This window comes from Lontra canadensis, unplaced genomic scaffold (genome assembly GCF_010015895.1).
Source record: "Lontra canadensis isolate GAN:19392208 unplaced genomic scaffold, GSC_riverotter_1.0 scaffold27, whole genome shotgun sequence".
Classification (NCBI taxonomy): domain Eukaryota; kingdom Metazoa; phylum Chordata; class Mammalia; order Carnivora; family Mustelidae; genus Lontra; species Lontra canadensis.
This window is the reverse complement of record NW_022631021.1, coordinates 11,633,863-11,655,749: the sequence shown is the minus strand read 5'-3', so window position 1 is coordinate 11,655,749 and position 21,887 is coordinate 11,633,863. Positions and strand designations below refer to the sequence as shown.

Sequence of the window (21,887 nt, the reverse complement as noted above, 5' to 3'; positions counted from 1 at the left end):
AAAAGTATTTTTAAACATCCTTCCCTCTTCATAAAGCCCACATTAAAGCAGCTAGTCCCAAGCTCCTCTCATTCTTTACCCAACCTCACTCTTCACTTTTCTGACTCATACTATGTACTGCTTATCCTCTTTCTTCAGCATTCCAAATTTTTTTCCTTTTATAATAATTCTCCCTCTTCTTTCTTACCCACTTAAATTTAGCCTCCAGCCTTTTTCCTGTTTTCTTCACTATTTATATCTTCCCAACAAAGATCTAGGAATAAACAAATCAATCAGGAATCCTCCATAAACACCAAGAATTTTCTTAGTCACAGCTGACATTGGTTTTGCTCTTGGCTGTCCTTAGTAGTTGTCTGAATTTGGTTCAGTCATTTTATTCTGTTTTTTTTTTTTTTGTTTTTTTTTTTTTTCCCCACATACAGGAGTATTTAAATTCTGATTGCTAAGCTACCTTTCAATTAAAATTTTGAATGAGTTTCTAATTATTATAAACTCCAAATTTAAGAACACTATAAATAAGTGCACATGGAAAATAAAAATAAATTATTTGATCACTTTTGCAAAGATGATTCTTGTTAATCATAGAAGGATATAAACATGATGCTCTACACAAGTGTTCTCTTCCCTGCCAATGGCAAATCAATTTTACCTGAAGTAACATGCTTTCAAGTTTCTTTACCTTCAAAATGTATCTGATTTTGAAAAATCATTCTAATTAATCCAAATTATGTGGCTTCTGGAATTTTTATTAAGGCACACATAATTTTAAAGAAAGGACAATTGATAAAAGATGACTATTTTAAATGGTATTTTTATCATTCTCATTGTTTTTTGTTCTTTTTACCATTTAAGGATCATTCAGGTGTTTGTATTTAAGTTATTTAAATGTCCAGACATAAAGTCAACCATTCAGAAAAACCTCAAGTAAAAAGAAATGATAGAGAAATCAGGAAGCCATGATAAGAATCAAGGAAACAAAAATAAATTAAAACAAAAAGTAAAGACACAAAAGAAAAAGTTCTTTTCAGTTGGTAACAGCTTTAGTAATCTAAGGAATGCTAGCAAGGACACAGGAAGAATGACTGGTGGCAAGAAAATGAAAGAAAAAAAGCAGGAATGTAGGTGGGAAAAGGCACAAAAAGAGAAGGGAAGTGAAATGTTAGACAACAGAAATAATTAGAAATGGTAACATGTGGGCAACACACCTTTCGGAGTGTGAAGTAATGACAACAGAAAATGGAGAGAGCCTTTGGGGAGAACAGAGAAGTATCATCTAGAATATCACTATAGGACACACTATACCCCAGGCCCTCCACTGTGTTCAGGCATGCCACAAAAGTCCAGGCAGCTCAAGTCATTGTGAAGGGGGATCAGATACTGAAGAATGCGGTTTGCGGGTACTCATAGGAAAGTCACAACCTGAAGCTTTTGATATCCCATACTTGGTATATGCCACACAAACAACAGAACAATTAGTGTATAATCTACATAAGCACTACTAGAATACACTTCAAAGAATTTTATTGTCTGTAGTGCAATCTGAAAATATGTAAGTATAAATTACATAATGTATGGATGGGTATGAATTACTTCTAATAAACACCTTAGGGGTCTTTGGTTAATATGTTTAAGTATTTGTGGTAGATCACATTCCTAAGTCTGCAGTCTTATCTCTATTATACACTTTCTTTTTTTAACATGAACTTGCCATTTCTCTACCAAGAAATGGAATCTATTTCTCCTCAACTTTTGATATCAGCTGACCTGGCACTGTGAAAGCAACAGAAGTGATATTTTAGAGGCCTAGAAATTAAGAAGGCCTAGCAGCTTCTGTTTTTGTGCTCTGAAGAAAGTCAGTCACCACACAGAGTAGTCAGTAACCTGAGATGGCCACATGGTACGTGAAAAAAAACCCATACCAGCCATATGGAGAGGCAACAGGCAGAGAGAAAGAGAGAAAAAAACAAAACAAAACAAAACAAAAGACCGAGAGTTAAAAATAGTGAATTACAGAGGCATGGTCAGCATTCTATTTTTCTAATTATCTGGACTGGGACATAAGACACATGAATGAAAGAGTCATTTTGGACATTCTAGCCCCAGAAGTTTCCAAGTGGAACAAAAAGTAAGCTCTCCTCAATGGACCCTTCAATACTGCAAACTTGTGAGCAAATAAATGATATCTGGTGTTTTCAGAACTCAATTTTTTGGAATAATTTATTATGAAGCAATAGGTAAATGAAACATCTTAATCAGTAATCCGTACTTGAAAGTTGGTTACTTAACACTTCAGATGTCCTTGTCAAAATACAAAAAATATATTTTGTTAATTAATATTTCTTTATTAAAGAAATGAGTACTACAATCATTTAGGAAGATTTCATAACTAAGAACAGAGCCAACAGAGAATGACTTTAGGTATGCAGCCTTATTTGTCATTTCTTTTCCACTTTACAGAAGAAGCATGTTTTCTTCACCTTATTGTACCATGAAGCTGTTTGCTGTTGCTGCCACTAAAATGTGATGTATTAGCTTTAAAATTAATCTTTTATTCAAAACATGACTTAAGGGGCCAAGGACATATGAGATTTACCCAGGCTAAAAGATACGGTGGTAGAATTTTTTTATGCTTCATGGCAGATTTAACAGAATTTAATCTAGGCTTGTTTATTTTGTAACATAACCCTGCTGGTGAGGTTGTGGGGAAAGGGACATGAAGATACTACCCACCTCTAATTAGTAAATTCTCTAGATACTTACAAAAAACACTCACAATGGCCTAAGAGCCAAATTGGCTCTAGTCAGTTTAGGAAAACAGGAAATTCTGGCCAATGCAGTAAGTATAGGAAGGGGCAAAGGAGAAGACTAATTATTATAGATATCTTTCTCTACTTTGTATTAATAGATTTCTTGAAAAGACAAAGAGACAAAAAAGATATATTTAAAAGCTTATTTAAAAGATATATTTAATAAGATATATTTAATAAGCTATATTTAAAAGTTTAAAAAATGATATGTTTTATACAAGCCTCCACAATATATGATCTCAAATATCAGAAATTGTAACTGGTCAAAGCATTTTCAGCATGAAACTATACCCCTGTCAACAACTGTATATTCTTTCATATTTATTAGCAACCCTCATGCAAATTTAATTCTATTCTACTGAAATTAATACAATCCAAAAATAAAATTAAATTCAGCATTTTTTACTCAGTAAATATGTGTGAATCCTTGTGGATCCAGATATAGGCAGTGAAGATTAAAAAGCAAATAAACAAGAGAAGTATGTGACATACTTTCAAAAAGAATGTACTATAGAGGGAGAAGACAAAGTCACGACTACAGTAAAAACAAGATGAGAAATGCTAGAATAGACATAAATACAAGTTGCTATGGAATTCTATTAAGGGAGATTAACTCTGACTTCACTGTCAGGGAAAGCTGCCTTGAGGAACTAGAATACAGGACAACAGGAGCTCACTGGGTCCAGACAACTAACGGGGATCTTCCAGGAGAGTTAGGGGCATATGACAAAGGCACAGGGCAAACGGGTTCTTGATGCAACTACATGGAACCACAATGTGGATGAATATGATGCCTCTGGCAAATGGAGGTCTCAGATAAAGTCTGTGTTTACAAACCAGTAAGAAAGGCGGCTGAAGAATTTGAAACAAGTCAATGGTACAATATCTTAGAAACACTCCTCTGTCAGCCCTGTGGAGATATACTAAGAATGCCAATCATTTCTAGAAAGATATGTGGGGAATTTGAACCACTTTGTTTTCTCAAAGGTGGTTTTAGAATCCTGTACTCTCTTTGCGTAATCTCATTCCCTCTCGTTGCTTCAGTTACAGCACAAAACCAGTCAGATCTTACTTTGGAGCTTCATCCATTGTCTCGTGGAAATCTCGACGTGATACTCCTTGAGGCATTTCAGATTCATAGGTACAAAAGTGAATTTATCATCTTTCCTTTCGACTTGCTTGCCTTCCAATATTTTCTACCTCAGGGTTGGTTTTTCTCAGCTACCTAATCAGCCCAGAATAGAAACTTGACTGTTGTCCATGACTTTACACACTATTTCAACTTAAATTCAATTGTTATATGTCTTATTGGTTTTTATCCAAATATTTATAAAATTTTTCCTCTCCTCTAACTCTCATTTCCCTGTTCAAATTGAGATTTTTTTTCTCTAGACTCTTCAGTCCTCTCCTACCTAAGCCACCAACCATCCTCTGCTCTTCTCCCAAATACACTCCCATATAGCTGCTAATGTAATTTATTTAAAACTTAAAAACTTGAAGTCTGGTCCTGCTGGATGAATTCCAGCTACTTAAAATGACATCTAAGGCTTTCCAAGATCTAGCCCCTGCCTCCAACTCATCCTCATCATTTATTCCCTCCTAACATACTGTGTATTTTGAGAATGCTGAATTGTTAGCACTTCCTTCCTTATTTTTTTCCCCTTGTCTTTAATCACACTGTTTTTTTTTTTTGTTGTTGTTGTTGTTTTTGTTTTGGTTTTTGGTTTTTTTCCCTATTAGTATGTACTCAACAGCTCTCTTTTCCAGGCTGTCACTGCCATCTTTTCAGACTCAATTCACCCGGTATGACCTTGGCTGGGTTACATCTTCCCATCCCTTTGTATCTCCAGATCTTCAAGATGCACTGCTTTGGAACAGTTTATTAGAATTTTATCTCTCCTTCAATTTTCCAAACTCAAAATAGTAGGGCCTTTTGTACATGTTGTGTTCTTAGTGCATGCACATCATTTAACAAAAAGTAAAAGCACAATAAACAGTTGCTTAAGAATGAACAAATAGTGCTACATCCAAAGGCCAAACAAATGCAATATAAAGTAGCTTATCGTAACACTGAGTAGTTTTCTTGTAGAGCTGTTCTGTTCAATACTACCTGCAGCTATAACACTTGGAATGTGGCTAGCCTGAACTGAGATGTAAGAAACACTAGATTTCAAAGATCTATTATGAAGAAAAAGCATGTAATATATCTTATTAATAATGTTCTCATGTGGATTACATTTTGAAATGACATACTGGGTTAAAGAAAATGGATTACTAGAATTAATTTTGCTTGCTTCTTTTCACTTCTTCAATGAGGCTATCAGGAAACTTAAAATCATAAATTTAAATTGCACTGGAAGGAGTTAAATGTTGACTATTTGAAATATTCCTCCAGTGATTTTCTAGATGGTGACTGAACATGACTGTTCCATAATGACTGGTTTTGTTCGGATAATGCTCCTCAAAGAGAATCTTAGCTGGTGCTAATGAACTTAACACTGAGAGGAGTATTTGTGTCTTTTGATTTTTGTAAGAGGTATTTTGATATAGTTTTTGCTGATGTGATAATTCATAGCAAAGATGATGTTTTAGGATTTCATTCACCTAGTCTCTAGCACACTGGTATGTAATTCATGTTCCAGAAATGGATGATAGATGAATGAAAGACCTTTTTGTCAGGTATAAGAAGGGCAGGTGACTGCTCATACACATATGGATTTTGCATATTCCATATGGAACAAGATACTTGGAGATTTAAAAATATGCTTTCTAGTTTAAAATTTAGCATTTTCAGAATACTATTACCACTTGATGAATGATATTAGCTAAGATTCCTTAAAATAAAGAATATGGTTATATAATTTTCAGAAGTGCTACATGTTGTTTTAAAATAAACAGCATAATAAAAGAATGAGCAGTTTTCAGAGAAAAAGCAAAACCAAACAAAATAGCCTGTATAAACATATTCAATTCAGTATTTCGAACTTTTCACATTAGTTTTCATCTGCAAGTCTTTTAAAACCAATTAAAAACAATTTATCTCTTCTTACAGAGGGGCATCTAATTAGTAGGCAAGTATAGTCATATGTCAGTTTATTGTGTTTCACTTTATTGTACTTCACACAATTACGTTTTTTTTTATAAATTGAAGGTTTACGGTAACCTGAATCAAGTATGTGTATCAGCACCATTTTTCCATTAGCATTTGCTCAACTTCACGTCTCTGTGTCACACTCTGGTAATTCTTGCAATATTTCAAACTTTTTCATTATTATTATATTTGTTAGGGTGATCTGTGATTAGTGATTATGACTGGCTGAAAACTCAGATGATGATCTTGAGCATAAAGATACATAGAATGTTCTTTTAAACAATGCTATTGCACACTTAATAGACTACAGTATAGAGTAAACATCACTTCTATATGAACTGGAAAATAAAAAAATCATTTGACTCACTTTGCTGGTGATATTTGCTTTATTGTAATGGTCTGGAACTGGACTTGCAATATCTCCGAGATATGCCTGTATTCATTTATTTTTCTTGAATGGTGCTTTCCTATGTTTATTTAGTAATAAACCATACATACCCTTACTCAAAAGGAGTGATTTGTTTTTGTTGCCAAGAAAACATGGACCCCAAGAAGGTACAGAGAGTTTGTGAATATTTTCATTAGTAAGATCCACAAAATACAGAACTTTATCTGATTACTCAACAGTGAATCCCCAGCACAGCACAATGCCTAACACACAGGGGATACTCTCTAGATGGATGGGTGGGTAGATGGATGGACGGAGGAACGGATGGGCGGATAAATACATATAATTAGATAGGCTTTTTGTGGATAAATAAATGATCATATTTTTGCTCTATTTCTCCTTGCTATTACCTCATTTAAAACATACTAATGAATTAAGATGATTTTCAGGGTATAAACTGACTTAAAAGGAGGTCCCAGAAGATATGTGAGCCCAAAAAAACACATTATGCCAGAATTTTTCATTCATTAATAATATAAAATGTTACTTGAATTTTGTTTGAAATACACATTGCATTAAAGTCATGTATTAGGACAAACCAAGAATAATGTGGGCTGGTAAAAGGTGTCTGACATTGATACTTGTAGTAAAGGAGAACAACATATTTTAAAAGCACATGCTTAAATTTGGTCCTTATCACTCAATAGCTTTGTAACCAAAATCAGGCCATTCAACTGTTGCGTGCCTCAATTCCCTCCTCTGTGAAATGGAATTAGTAATATTATCTACTTCAAGGAGCTACTGAAAGTATGAAATGAAATATCAAGTATGAATAGCTGTAGAGCACTCCACAAAGAGAAAGTGCTCAGTAACTATTAACTACTATAATAAAGACAATAGTTTTATAAGGAAGGATACTTTATACACATATTTTTGCAGGAAGAAAAATTTTCTAAAATGATCCTACTTCTACACATCCTTGGAATATCCAACAGGTTTCTCCTCTGTAGTTCCAAAACCATAGTGAGATAACACAACATAGTGGATCTTGGAGCTGTGCTGTGTGGGTTCAAATACAATCATGATCCCACCAATCCCCAACTGTGTGTCCTTGAGCAAGTCGTTTAATCTCACTGTGCTTCAATTTCCTCAGCTGTAAAATACAGATAATTGTCTATCTACAAGGTTGTTATAAGGACCCAATAAACTAATATTTGTAATGAACTCAGAGTATATACTAGACCCCGCTTAAAAGAGGAATACATGTTGTAGAATGTTTGCTTACTTGCTGAAGAAATGAGCAGATGAATGTTCCTTTATGTTATATAGACGATATGATTCCTCATATCAGTGTTAAAGAAAAATGGATAAGGTATTGGAGCCTAAAGAATAGTCAGCAGACAAGAGTGACAGTGAAGAACAAGGCTTTATGAAACTGCAGAAAATAATTTCTCCTTTCTTATTCTGGAAAGATAAGTTATACTGTTTTAAATGACAGGAAACTGCATTTTCACTGAAAACTTTTGTAAGTGATTGCTGCAAAAATAAAACATACAGTGAACATTAGGAAAACAAAAAGTTAATTATATTTATACTAAGTACTTAAGAAATTATTAGCATATGGAATGAAATTAAGTATTTCATAACATGGATATCCATTTGTGTATCACAATCAATCTCAAAACTTTTATTTCCAAAGTGGAGTACATGGGACTAGAAATAACCTCAAAAAAAACTTCTTGTGTTTATTTAGCATAAGACAGAATTACACTTTCCCGTGGGAAAGAAACTCAAAATAATAGAAAAGGTTAACAGTCGTTTAATGTACACTATGAAATATCAATCTTTCTTATTGCAATCCTAAAATGGTGGCATCTCCATTCTGCAAATGAAGAAAAAGAAGCCAAGAAAGGGTAAAAGACTTGTGCAAGGTCCATGGCTATGAATTGGGGGAGCTAAGATTCAGCTCCAGAGCCCTAATTCTTAATCCTGAAGCTCTACTACCTCTTCTGAATTAATGTTTGTACCAAGGTCACTGATTTCTAAGAAAGCACTGTTTTATGTCATGAAGAAAATGGAATGTGCCTCCAAGACAACATATTCATAAAGTCTTAGCACTAAGAGAGTTCGTTCTTAATTATCAGAAAACTGTTTTATTCTTACCATGCCATGTAACTAGACACTGCACTTTTTGTCTTTGAAGGAGCTGGTGTAGTCAGATAAAGGCAGTTTTAATAATTTTGGATTATGTAACATTTTACAATTGACTTTATGAACTACTTCATTTTCATCTTTATGGATTATGTTATAAATTCTCTGAATTCATGCTTCACTTATTTTCCCAAATCTCAGCCTCCTTAAATTTTACCTTATGATTTTTGTGAGATCATTCACCTGAGGGCTCTGTTCTCCAGCCTTTGGCTAAATTAGCCTTAAGACCTTAAATTTCACTAGAAAACTATTTCCCAAATTAATATCCCCAAAGAACTTAAGCCAAAAATTGATTTTATTCCACTTGCTGTTAAGTTACATAGATTATGCTGCAAAATTAAACAGGGTTTTAAAATTATATGTATTACTAGAATTCCCTAACTAATATAAACTGGATTACTTCTTGCTTTACTTTACCCATTGCCCCTTAACCACTTGGAAGGGAACACTGAAGCACTTCAATTTTAATATATCTATTAACACAGGGGAAAAAAGTGAATATAGATATTCATTTATCTCAACTGTCATCTGTTTTTTTCTTTTTTCAGAGTTTAAGTTACGAACATGAGATATGTTGTGAGGGTTTAATGATTTGTTAGTTTACAAATGAAAATTCTTTGAGACCTTTTACAAATAAATGGAAATTTAGGCAGGGACAGAAGGAACACCAGAATGAAGTCTCTCAAGAGGTATCCTCAGAGATATTATATGAAAGTGAGGGGAAATGATCTTAGGTGAGCACACTATAATAGAATTTGCAACTGTGTTAATATCTTAATATAAAAAATACCTGTGTAATCCATACTGAGTAAGTACTTATAAGTAGTATATTACATACATCATTCAGTAATATGTAAAATATAATTAAATACTGTTAAATAAAAAATAAATATTAAATGTTAATAATAATTATTAAATAGCAATAACATATGATAGTGTATGGCATATAATATATATTACATAAAGTATATACAATATGTAATACATATAACATATAATACATATAATGGTTACTATATAGCATAGAACCATAGCATTTTGAACTGAAATAGACTTTTAAAAATAACGTAATCCAAACTCATCATCTACAAATGGGTAGTTCGAAGCACAGAAATTTCAAGTAATGGTCAACAATGTAAAAACTCATTATTTTTTTGGTAGACATGATTGAAAATTAAGTGTCCTTATTTGGTCTGTTATTTTTTCCACAATCCAAGTTGTTTCCTGAAAAAGTATACAGATATGTACGAGATAAATATTTTTTTCCTCCATGTAGTTGTCATGCTCTTTGTGATAAGAGTCTGGCTTGAGTACCAAAGAGCTAGGGAGAGTGCTTAATATTTATGTGCCTAAGACATGAACTTGTAAGTAGAATAAAATTATGTTGATTTGTGGTTGAGATTCCAGTGAATGACCACCTCATGTCAAACTGACTTTGGAAACCATATGGCCCTATCTGCTTTCCTCCTCATTCACATACCTCATCTCTTTTCAAGCTCAATACCAATATTTCTTAAAGCTGAATGTCATACATTTGTTCAATGAAGTTTCAGAAGTCTTCAACATTAATTTACAAACAATTCTAGTAAAATATTACTATTTTGTATTTTCCATAAAATACTTTATGGAAAATACAAAATCAGAGGAGTGATGTCAGCAAGATGTCAAAGTAGGAAGCACCAGTCTCCTTTCTCCCACAAACACAGTGACTGAGCAACAATTCACATACCAGTTTCCTTTGTAAGAAATTAGAAACTAGTTGAAGGCTCCTCTACCCTGGGAAAATGTAAAACGAGACCCAAGGAAGCCAATAGGGTAATTCTGGACACTCTTTTAGGGACACCTGGCCTTCAGCATAGTATATACAATCAGGAAGAGAAACCTAGCTCCTAGCTCCACCCAGAGGAGGGTAAGGATTGATTTGCATGTCTAATACTCCACATTTCTGAAGGGGTTCCAGAGGTTTGGCTTCTGTCTTGTTAGTCTTGGAGCCATGATGGGACAAGCACAGTCTAACATCTATAGGGAGAATGAAGATGGCAGCTTGGGCAGGCAGATACCATTAATCCGCAGTGAGACACACTGTAATCAAACTGTTAAAGACAATTTTGAAAACAGCAAGAGAATGACATATACAATGGTACCCTCATAAGACTATATAAGCAGATTTATCATCAGAAACCTTGCAGGCTAGAAGGGAGTGGATGACAAGAGGAAACAACAACAACAAAAACTGTCAAGCAAGAATACCATATTCAGCAAAACTCTCTTTTAAAATGAAGGAGAGGGGCGCCTGGGTGGCTCAGTGGGTTAAAGCCTCTGCCTTTGGCTCAGGTCAAGATCCCAGGGTCCTGGGATCGAGCCCCGCCTCGGGCTCTCTGTTCGGCAGGGAGCCTGCTTCCCTTCCTCTCTCTATGCCTGCCTCTCTGCCTACTTGTGATCTCTGTCTTTCAAATAAATAAATAAAATCTTAATAAAATAAAATAAAATAAAATGAAGGAGAGATAAGCATTTTCCAGACAAATAAAAGCCGAGGCAGTTCATCACCACTAGATATACCTTACAAGAAATGTTAATGGTGGTTCTTCAAGTTGAACTGAAAAGATACTAAACAGCAACACAATAGCATAAGAAACTATGAAACTTGTTGGTAAAGGTAAATATATAAGTACATACTGTTACTGTAGTGGTAGTTCATAAAAATAGCTACAAAATCATGTCAAAAGATATTCAATATGAATAGATATAAATTGTGACAACAATAATATAATGTGTGAGAATGGGAGAAATTAGTGTGTAAAGAATTTTTTATATGACTGAAGCTAAATTGTTAGCTTAATATAGTGTTGCAGCACTATATTAAGACAGTTTATATAAACCGTGAGGTAATCACACATACACACAGAATACACAAACACAAAATACCTATAGAAGTTACATAAAAGAAAAAGAGAAAGGAATCAAAGCATATAATACAAAAAAATTAACAAAACACAAAAGACAGCAAAAGAGGAAAAGATAGAGAAAGGAACTATAAGACTACCAGAAAACAAGAAATGGCAATGGTAAATGCTTCTCTATCAATAATCACTTTGTCAATGGACTGAAATATTCATTCAAAAAACAAAATCAACAACACTGAGTTGGGTTTTTGAAAAGATCAACAAAATTGAAAAACTCTTTGCTAATCTAACAAAGAAGACTCAAAAAGATCAGAAATGAAAGAAGAGACATTATGACTGATGCTAAAGGAATAAAAATGATCATAAGAGAATACTATTAACAATTATATGCCAACAAACTGGGCAACCTAGAAGAGAGAGATAAGTTCCTCGAAATATACAACCTATCAAGACTAAATCATAAAGAAACCGAAACTCTGAAAGAACAAACAACTAGTATGAAGACTGAATTAGTAATCAAAAGCCTTCCAAAAAACAAAAAATCCCAGACAAGGTGTCTTTACTGGTGAATTCTACCAAACACCTAGAGAAGAATTAACATCAATTATCTTCAAAATCTTCCAAAAAATGGAAGAGGAAGGAACATTTCCAAACACATTTTATGAGGCCACCATTACTCTGATATGAAAGCCGGTCATATACACCACAAGAAAAGCAAACTACCTGCTAATATCCCTGATGAAGATACATGCAAAACTCAACAAAATATTAAAAACCAAAAGGGATCATACACCACAAACGAGTGTGATTTATCTGTAGCATGTAAGAATGGTTCAACATACCAAACATCAATTAATCAATGGTTCAACATACCAAACAGGTAATTAATCAATTAATCACAGAAAAAAAGATAAAAATATACAGAATATACAAAGATAAAAGATAGAAAATCATACAGTCATCTCAATAGATACAGAAAAAAGATGACAAAATTCAATGTACTTTCATGATAAAAATAGAAAACTAAGAATAAAAGAAAATTACTTCAACATAATAATGGCTATACTTGACAAGGTCAGAAAGCTAACATCATACTCAATAGTTTAAAACTGAAAGATATTCACCTAAGATCTGGAATAAGACAAGGATGCCTACTCTTGCTACTTCCATTCACCACAGTATGGAGTTTTAGACAGAGAAATAAATAAATAAACAAGCACACACATAGTGAAACACACACACACCCCTATATATATGTAGGTATGTACATATGTGTATATATACGTATATGTGTATGTAAATGTGTGTGTGTGTATGTGTGTGTAGAAATTAGAACCCTTGTGCACTGCTGGTGGGAATGCAAAATGGTGCAGCTGCTATGGGAAGTATTACACAGGTTACCTAAAAATTAAAAATGGAACTATCATATGATCTTGCAATCCCACTACTGGGTACTTATTCAAAAGAACTGAAATCAAGATCTTGAAAAGATATTGACTCTCCTATATTCATAGCAGTACTATTCACAAGAACCAAGATATGGAAATAATCTAAATGTCCACTGACAAACCAAAAGATAAAGAAAATGTAGTAAATACATAAAACAAAATACTATTCCTTTTTAAAAAAGGAATTCAACCTTTAAAAAAATAAAAAAAGAATCTTTTTTTCAGCCTTTAAAAAAAAGGAAATTCTGGGGGCACCTGGGTAGCTCAGTTGGTAAGCAGCTGCCTTTAGCTCAGGTCACGATCATTGAGCCCCACATTGGGCTCCCCCGCTCAGCAGGGAGCCTGCCTCTCCTTTTGCTGCTCCCCCTGCTTGTGCTCTCTCACTCTGTCAAATAAATAAAATCTTTAAAAATATAAATAAATAAATAAATTATACAAGGGAAACTCTGTAATAAGTGACAACATGGATGGACTAGAGGACATTATGCTAAGTGAAGGAAGCCAGGCAAAGAAAGACAGATACTGAATAATTCCAGTTACATGAGGCAGTATGTCTCCTTATATTCAAGTATAAGAATTTCACTAGTGTGTATTCTTAAACTAGAAAATTTTGTTGTTTAGCATATGAACATCTTCCACTTTACAGGTGATACAAAAAGGATTTAGAATGCAGATTAAAAACCTACTAAACTACCTCCCTGCAGTTGGAATTTCCATGCTTGTTATAATAGGAAGCAAATATCCAGCTAGGTTCTCCCCCTTTTGCCAAGGGAAAACATTGGTTCTTAACAGAATGCTAATGATATTCCTTCATACACCATCATGAGCTTAAAAAGAGGTAGTCATTTCTCTTACAAGCTTATCATGATCTCCATGTCAGAAAACCTATTAGATGCTTTTTAGCCCTTATTCTTTATAGATTCAACTTAAGCAGGGTTGAAGAGCTCCTCTTTGCTGAAACTTGCTCTTCTTTGCCTGCTACAATAACAGCTCATTTTCCTGGTTGTGCTCTTAACTCCTCTGCCTACTTTATGTTCGGATACTTAACTACCTTCTCACTTTTCTCCATGACTTTGCTCTGGTTCTTCTCTTCTCATTCTCCTCACTCTCCCCCTGAGTTGATCTCATCTGATCACATGTATTTAAATACTACATGCTGAGAATTCCCTAAGTCATGAACACAAGTGTTAATCTTGGTAACTCCTCTCTCTGCAAGCCTCACAGATACCTCAAACTTGAAGTGTCCAATCAATCATCTCATTTCCCCCCCAGTCTGTTCTCCACAGTTTTCCTCATCTTAGTAATGGAACCCCCATTTTGTTGCTTAAGCCACCAGAAACCCTAGACTCATGCTTGATATCTCCTTCTGAAGTATCTAGATTTATGTGTGCAGACCTGCATTTATTTTTTTCCTACATCTGTTAATGAGATGAAATGATTAGGGTAAGGTATACTGTGGTAAATATAAGCCAGTACTCTTGAATAAAAGGAACTATAATTACATATATGGGGAACTTTTCAGAACCAGAAGCAAACACAAATGGAAGAATTCAAGAAGAGATCCTTAAAATGTCGGAAACACAGATTAAGAAAGGATTTGGAGTAGGAACAGACTCAGAGATAGGTCCTCCCAAATTCCTTACAGAGCTTTGCAAGGATATCAAGAAATAGAGACAAAAGTAATAAAGATATGGATCAGAGCAAAAAATGGAAGTGCAGTTGGTAGAGAAAGGAGGAACTGTGGGAGAAGAATCTGTCTTTATGTGGAGTAGAAGCCAGTTTTTGCTGTACAACTGAGTGAGGCTCAGTCCACAGAGGATTACTCCTTAAGCAAGGCAGGCCTTTGCACGGGAGTAAATTAAAAGTGATTCTTACATGTGCAAGGAATGAGAAATAATTATCATTGGGTTGGTCCTCATCTGATATTTTGTTTATTTGTAGCAAAATGCCACTGATGGCAAAATAGATAACTAAAAGCCTAAATGGTAGTCCTATAGACTGGTCAAATGGAGAAATGAATGACTTTCTTTTTAACATCAAATGAAAGAAAATAAGGAAAAGGTGGGGATTAACTGTTTTTTGTTTGTTTTGTTTTGTTTGTTTTACCTTGCTTTTCAGCATTTACATAACCCAACAGGGTTGAATATAGTCATCTTTTGAAAATTATTTTCAATAGTGTGTTTCCATTTATTTCTGACTGATTACCTTGTATTCAGATAACAAGTATCTTGGAAGAGCTCAAAAAGGTTGACAAGCATCCTCTAAAAGTCTATCAAAATCATAAACAAATACATTGTTTATGTATTACTGAGGGGTTATTTCTTCTTTAAATTTATAATGAACCATGATGAGTAACATAAGCTATCAAAATATTCTAACAGAAACAGGAATATAGCCAACTGAGGTGATTTTTTTCCCTTTGTTCCTCAGAAATCAATCAAAACTTCCAAAGGAGAATTCTGTCTTTATGTTAGATTGTTAATTTAACAGTAAGTTTTTTGGCTAAAAGATTTTTAAAAGCCTGATGACTGACAGGCTTTTTTGTAAATGTGAATGGATTTGTAGCAGATTAATTTTTGAATATATAAATCAATGTTTTAAGCATATATAAAGTAGATAATACTTACTTGTTTTACCAAAGTGTTCTTATTTTCTCAAGGAATTCATTTAAAATTTTAATAATTATTTAATTCCTCTATTGTGTTAAAATTAAAAATTAAACTAAAAGTTAAAATGAATATTTAGATTCTTGAATAAATCACTGGTATGAACTGAAAGTTTGTGTCCCCCTAAAATTCATATTAAAATCCTAATTCCCAATATGTTGGTATTAGGAGGTGGAGCTTTGGGAGGTGATTAGGTCATAAGGGTAGATCCTTCATGAATGGGATTAGTGCCCTTATAAGAAATTCCAGAGAACTCTCTTATTCCTTCTGCCAATGTGAAGACATAGCAGAAGACAGCTGTCTATGAAAAAGAAAAGGGGCCCTCATTGGACTGCAATCTGTCAGCACTATGATCTTGGACTTCCCACACTTCCAAACTATGAAAAATAAGTGTTTGTTGTTTAAGACACCTATTGTTTGGTATTTTTGTCATGGTGGCCCAAATGAATTAAGTTAGTCACTGATTCCTCAAAAATCCCTATCTTATATAAGAGTATATACTATCATAAATTCTGCTTTTAATATTACTGATTAACTTGAATGTGAAAAAGAACTAACATCTTCATGGAACACATTTTATATTATTAACTTTTGTAGAAAGAAAAAAAAAGTCTACTAATGGATTAACAATAATATATATCTGGATAATCATCTTACTTCCTTTTATACTTAGCAAAGACAATAGTTGGTACCATTCTAACTTGGTCTGCTTTAGCTAAAGAATTAAGGCTTGGTGTCCTTAAGCATCTTAGACCCAAAAGCAGGGCACATGCACTAGAAAGTATAAAACAATTAAAGCACTACCAAGGAAAGTGTTTTGCTACCACCAGAGAGGGGGCATTTACTCTTGGACTCTGGAAGTTATCATTTACAGTCCTCAGGGGACACAGAATTTTTCACACTTCAGGCAAAAAATTTAAAGTGCATAACTGTTTCATTCTCTCCTCCCTACTGAGCTCTGTGTGTTTTTGTTAAAGGAAGTATTAAACAACCTGTCAGCATATATACATTGGATTAGGAGCTCTTATTACATGGAGGGGTTCTGGCCAGTACAAAAAGACATTATTGGAAACTTGGAGGCAAGAGAGTTAAGTGTAACTTAGCACTTAATGGCTTGAGGACTCAACTACAGTTCTCTTTCTCAGTGTTTAATACTGCAAACCTGTTGTTTTTAATTTTCTGAGTACTGATAACCCACTGTGTTTAAACAGCAGCTCTTATTCAGAACACAATAATTAGATAGTTAGAGCCTGCATGATACTTAGATAATTCAAAGGGGCTGTACTGCACAGACACAGGTTGACAAAGTTGTTTTTTCATTGTTTTCTGAACCATCACATGATTTCCTTTTAAGTATTATAGATATATTTTATATTGTGTTTTTATCAATCAGTACATAGCAATATAGTGACTGTCATACACATACACAGTTACTGTGAGGTAGTAACAGTATAAGAAAAGAATAAAATCATAAAATCTTTCTGACTGACTTAAAATGTTTCAAATACAGCATATTTAACAAGGAGGGGAAACCTGCTTAGTAGGCAGTCCTTTTAATTTCCAGGTAACTTCACTGGTCTACACACTGAAATTTCTCTAAATCTGATTGTGACAAATGTCCAGTTCTTCTACATCCCAAAATGAGCACCAAGTTTTTATTCAGATAATCCCTTAATTAATGCCAATCCTTTCTAAAAAGGTTTTGGGAAAAAAAGTGTCTTCAGAATATAGTTTACTATGATCTTTGCAACTTACTCTGACACTCTGTCCTCCCCTAGATAACACCTTTCTCTTTTTATTAACAAGCTTCTAGAAAAAGTAATCAAATATCTGTTGCTTTTTCCATTCCATTTATTTCTCCTGAAAAAGTTACAATTTTTTTTCTATTCTTATTGTTCTCCTGAAACTGCTGGTTGACATTTTGTAGTTTTGATGTCAATTGTATACTCCCTTTGGAAATTCTGTCTTTGTTTTTGTGACAATATTTTTTCCCCTTGTCTCAATACCAATTTTTCTACTCTTTAACCACTTTTGGGGGCCCCTCTGTTAGCCCACTCCTTGACTGCTGATCCCCAATCATTAACTCTCATTTCATCCCACAAAATCAATCCAACCAGTGATTGTGGCCCCTGCTACACCCTTATAAAGACTCCATAGCCATATCATCAGGATCACTTAAGAAGTCAAGGCTCATATTTCAAATAACTTACTTTATATCACAATGTCCCACTGAATAGAATGATATGCAGCAGGAAGATATTTGATGCAGTGGATTGATAAATTAGTGGTCATGGCAAACCAGCTGGCAAATACTTGAAAATTGTCTCTGCCCATAATTAATGTAAATGCAAAATGAACTTGCCATCTTCATAAATAATCTTATCCCCATCTGAAGTAAGACACTTACTTATGTAAGCCAAACTGGTCATTGAAATTCTAATTTTTCTATTTTTTCTTATAATTATTTACAAGTTCAATAGTTTTTATAGTCATTGTCTCACCCTTATTGTCACAACATATTTCTTATTTAATTTTCTTATTAATATTAATATTCAATGTACATTTAATATTCATTAATATTAGTCCTAACATTACCAATTCTTGACTGGCAGTCTAAACCCCTCTAATCCTATAACTTCAGTTGCTATCAGAGAGAAAACTACATCAGATCAGTCCTTGTTCAAATTTCTTACATGGCTTCCATATATACCAATATTAAAATATATATTATTTCACATTATATACAGGATCCATTTATGTTCAGACTCCTGCTCAACTTTTTCAACATCAAGTTTTCCTCCTGCTCAATTCACACCAAACTCCATGCCTCCGAAATAATGAGTTATTTCTATTCAAACTCCCCCTCTCCTAGGTCTTTCCATTACCTAAGCATGTGTGTGTGATGTTTCATGGGGCCCAGAATGATAGTCTCCATATTATTTACCTTGTAGACACTTGATCATCCCTTACATCTATGCCTCACTACCAACTCTTATTCCTCCAGAGAGATTAAGAGGATTCCTTTTCTATTTTTCTGTATTGTCCCTGCATATTTTCATATTTCTATTAGACTAAATACCCAACTTTATAGAGACATTTCTATATCTTCTCAACAGAATACTAGCTCCTTGAGTTTTGAGAACCTGCATTTAATTAATGTATGCCCACAAAAATTAAATTCTATATGAAAACTCATCTTTTCCTTAGTAAATATATATAAAGCTGTGAAGTCCGAAACCAATTTAAATATAAATGACTAAAGTTTAATTTATGTAAGTTTTTGGAATCCTATCATCCACTCTTTAATTGATCATACATTTACCAGATGTTTATCAAGCACCTACTATGTGACAGAAACTGTCCTTGCCTTGAGATATAAAAAGGTAAACAAAACAGACATTGCTACTCTTATAGAGCTTATAGGCTTATCTAGGAAAAAGTCAGTGAAGTACATTACTATAGAAAAAGTCACAAAAGTTTAATGGAGTAAAGCTGAATTTAATATAATGTCTGCATGCTTAGAGACAAAATTTCCTTCATTTCATTAAAAGCATTTATGTCACATCAACTATGCAAGTGACTTTTGTTCTTTATGTATATCTACTTTGAAAATTTTTAGCCTACATAAAATAGAGTCATAACATTTATAATATTGTGAAATTTATACCCAATTTATAATACTTGTGGGGCTTTGAAATAAGAGCATTTCAGATTTCTAATAATAAAAACAGTATGTTCAAATATGTAAAGTACAATGATAAATACAGTAAAAGATTAAAAAATGTAATAAGCTATTGATACAATTAACAAGCAACCTTAAATTTTTAAAGTAATTCTCTGTAATAACATAAAATGGAGTCAATAATCAATAGCATTTAAATCAGCATGCAAGCTCTTACCTAAAAATATAGGTTCATAATGAAGACAATAAGCTAATTATCTAAATGGAAATTTAGAGACTGCATTGGCATATGCACAAAACTCTGTAGAGAATGTTTTTACATTTTAGTAACCCCATATGAAGTGGAGACTGGGAATGGTCTTCTATTTCCATTTCTCAAATCAGACTTGTGGTATGTTTTTAACCCAACCCACTCATAAATCCAGTGAAATCACTAGCACAGGAGTGAACAAAAGCCCATAAATATACAGCTATTAGATGGAAAAACAGCCTGATACCAGAGCAATTCTGTGTAATGAGAACAATAAACTTTTTGAAGTCACATATGTTGGTAGAATTGCTTAAAATTTCTTTTTACTTTTGCATGATATTTTATTTTTGTTATTGTTATGTTCAATTAGCCAGTATATAGTACATCATTAGCTTTTGATGAAGTGTTCAATGATTCATTAGATGTGTATAACACCCAGTGCTTATGACCCTATGTGCTCTCCTTAATACCCATCCCCTGGCTACCCCATCCCCCAATCCCCCTCCCTTCTGTAACCCTTAGTTTGGTTCCCGGAGTCCAGAGTCTCTCATGGTTTGTCTCCCTCCCTGGTTTCTTCCATTCAGTTTTCCCTCCCTTCTTCTGTGATCCTCCATGTTATTTCTTATAACCACATATCAGTGAAACCATATGATAACTGTCTTTCTCAGCTTGACTTATTTCACTTAGCATAATCCCCTCCAGTTCCACCTGTGTTGATGCAAATGGTAGGTATTCATCCTTTCTGATGGTTGAGTAATATTCCACTGTATGTATGAACCACATCTTCTTTATCCATTCATCTGAAGGGCCTCTCAGCTCCTTCCACAGTTTGGCTACAGTAGACATTGCTACTATGAACACTGGGGTGCGTGTGGTCCTTCTTTTCACTTGACCTATATCTTTGGGGTAAATACCTCCTAGTGCAATTGCTAGGTCATAGGGTAGCTCTATTTTTAGCATCTTAAGTAACCTCCGTAACTGTTTTCAAGAGTGGCTGTACCAGCTTGCATTCCCACCAACAGTGTAAGAGGGTTCCCCTTTCTCCACATCCTCACCAACACTTGTTGTTTCCTGTCTTGTTAATTTTGGCCATTCTAACTGGTGTAAGGTAGGATCTCATTGTAGTTTTGATTTGTATTTCCCTGATGGCTAGTGATGTTGAACATTTTTATATGTGTCTGTTAGGCATTTGTATGTCTTCTTTGGAGAAGTATCTGTTGATGTTTTCTGCCCATTTATTGACTGGGTTATTTGTTTTTTGGGTGTTGAGTCTGAGAAGTTCTTTTTTTTTTTTAAAGACTGATTAATTGATTGATTGATTTGACAGAGAGACACAGAGAGAGTACAAGCCTGCAGAGCAGTAGACAGAGGGAGAGGGAGAAGTAGACTTCCCAATGAGCAAGGAGCCCGACGCAGGGCTCGATTCCAGGACGCTGGGATCATTGACCTGAACCAAAGGCAGCCAGTTAACCAACTGAGCCATCCAGGTACCCTGAGAAATTCTTTATAGATCTTGTATACCAGCCCTTTATTTGTAATGTCATTTGCAAATAACTTCTCTCATTCTGTTGATTGTTTCTTAGGTTTGTTGACTGTTTGCTTTGCTGTGCAAAAGCTTTTTATCTTGATGAAGTCCCAAATATTTATTTTTGCTTTTGTTTCCCTTGCTTTTAGAGACGTGTTTTAAAAGAGGTTGCTGTTGTCAGTGTCAACAAGGTTACTGCCTATTTCTCCTCTAGGATTTTGATGGATTCCTGTCTCACAATTAGGTCCTTCATCCATTTTGAATTTATTTTTGTGTATGGTATGAGTACGGTCCAGTTTCATTCTTCTGCATATGTCTGTCCAATTTTCCCAGCACCATTTATTGAAGAGACTGTCCTTTTTCCATTGGGTATTCTTTCCTGATTTGTCGAAGATTAGTTTACCAGAGAGTTGAGGGCCCATTTCTGGGGTCTCTATTCTGTTCCACTATGTGTCTGTTTTTGTGCCAATACCATGCTGTCTTGATGATAGCAACTTTGTAATATAGCTTGAAGTCAGACATTGTGATGCCCCCAGCTTTGGTTTTCTTTTTCAATAATCCCCTGGTGATTCAAGGTCTTTTCTGGTTTCATAAAATTTTAGGTTTGTTATAGCTCTGTGAAAAATGTCGATGGTATTTTGAAATGCACTAAAAGTGTAGATTGCTCTGAGCAGCACATTTTCACTGTTTATTCTTCCAATCCATGGGCATGGATATTTTTCCATCTCTTAGTGTCTTTAATTTCTTTCATTAAGTGTTTGTGGTTTCTAGAGTATAAATCCTTTACCTCTTTAGTAAGGTTTCCTTCTAGGTATGTTACGGGTTTTGGTGCTATTGTAAACGGAATTGATTCCTTAATTTCTCTCTCTTCAGTCACATTGTTTAGTGTAAGAAATCCAACTGATTTCTGCATATT

At 34.2% G+C, this 21,887-nt stretch overlaps 1 protein-coding gene across 1 annotated transcript in view; it reads right to left on the bottom strand.

Annotated features, from left to right (window-relative positions):
• EYS (eyes shut homolog) overlaps positions 1 to 21,887 on the bottom strand; it is a 1,652,140-nt gene that overhangs the window by 569,839 nt on the left and 1,060,414 nt on the right.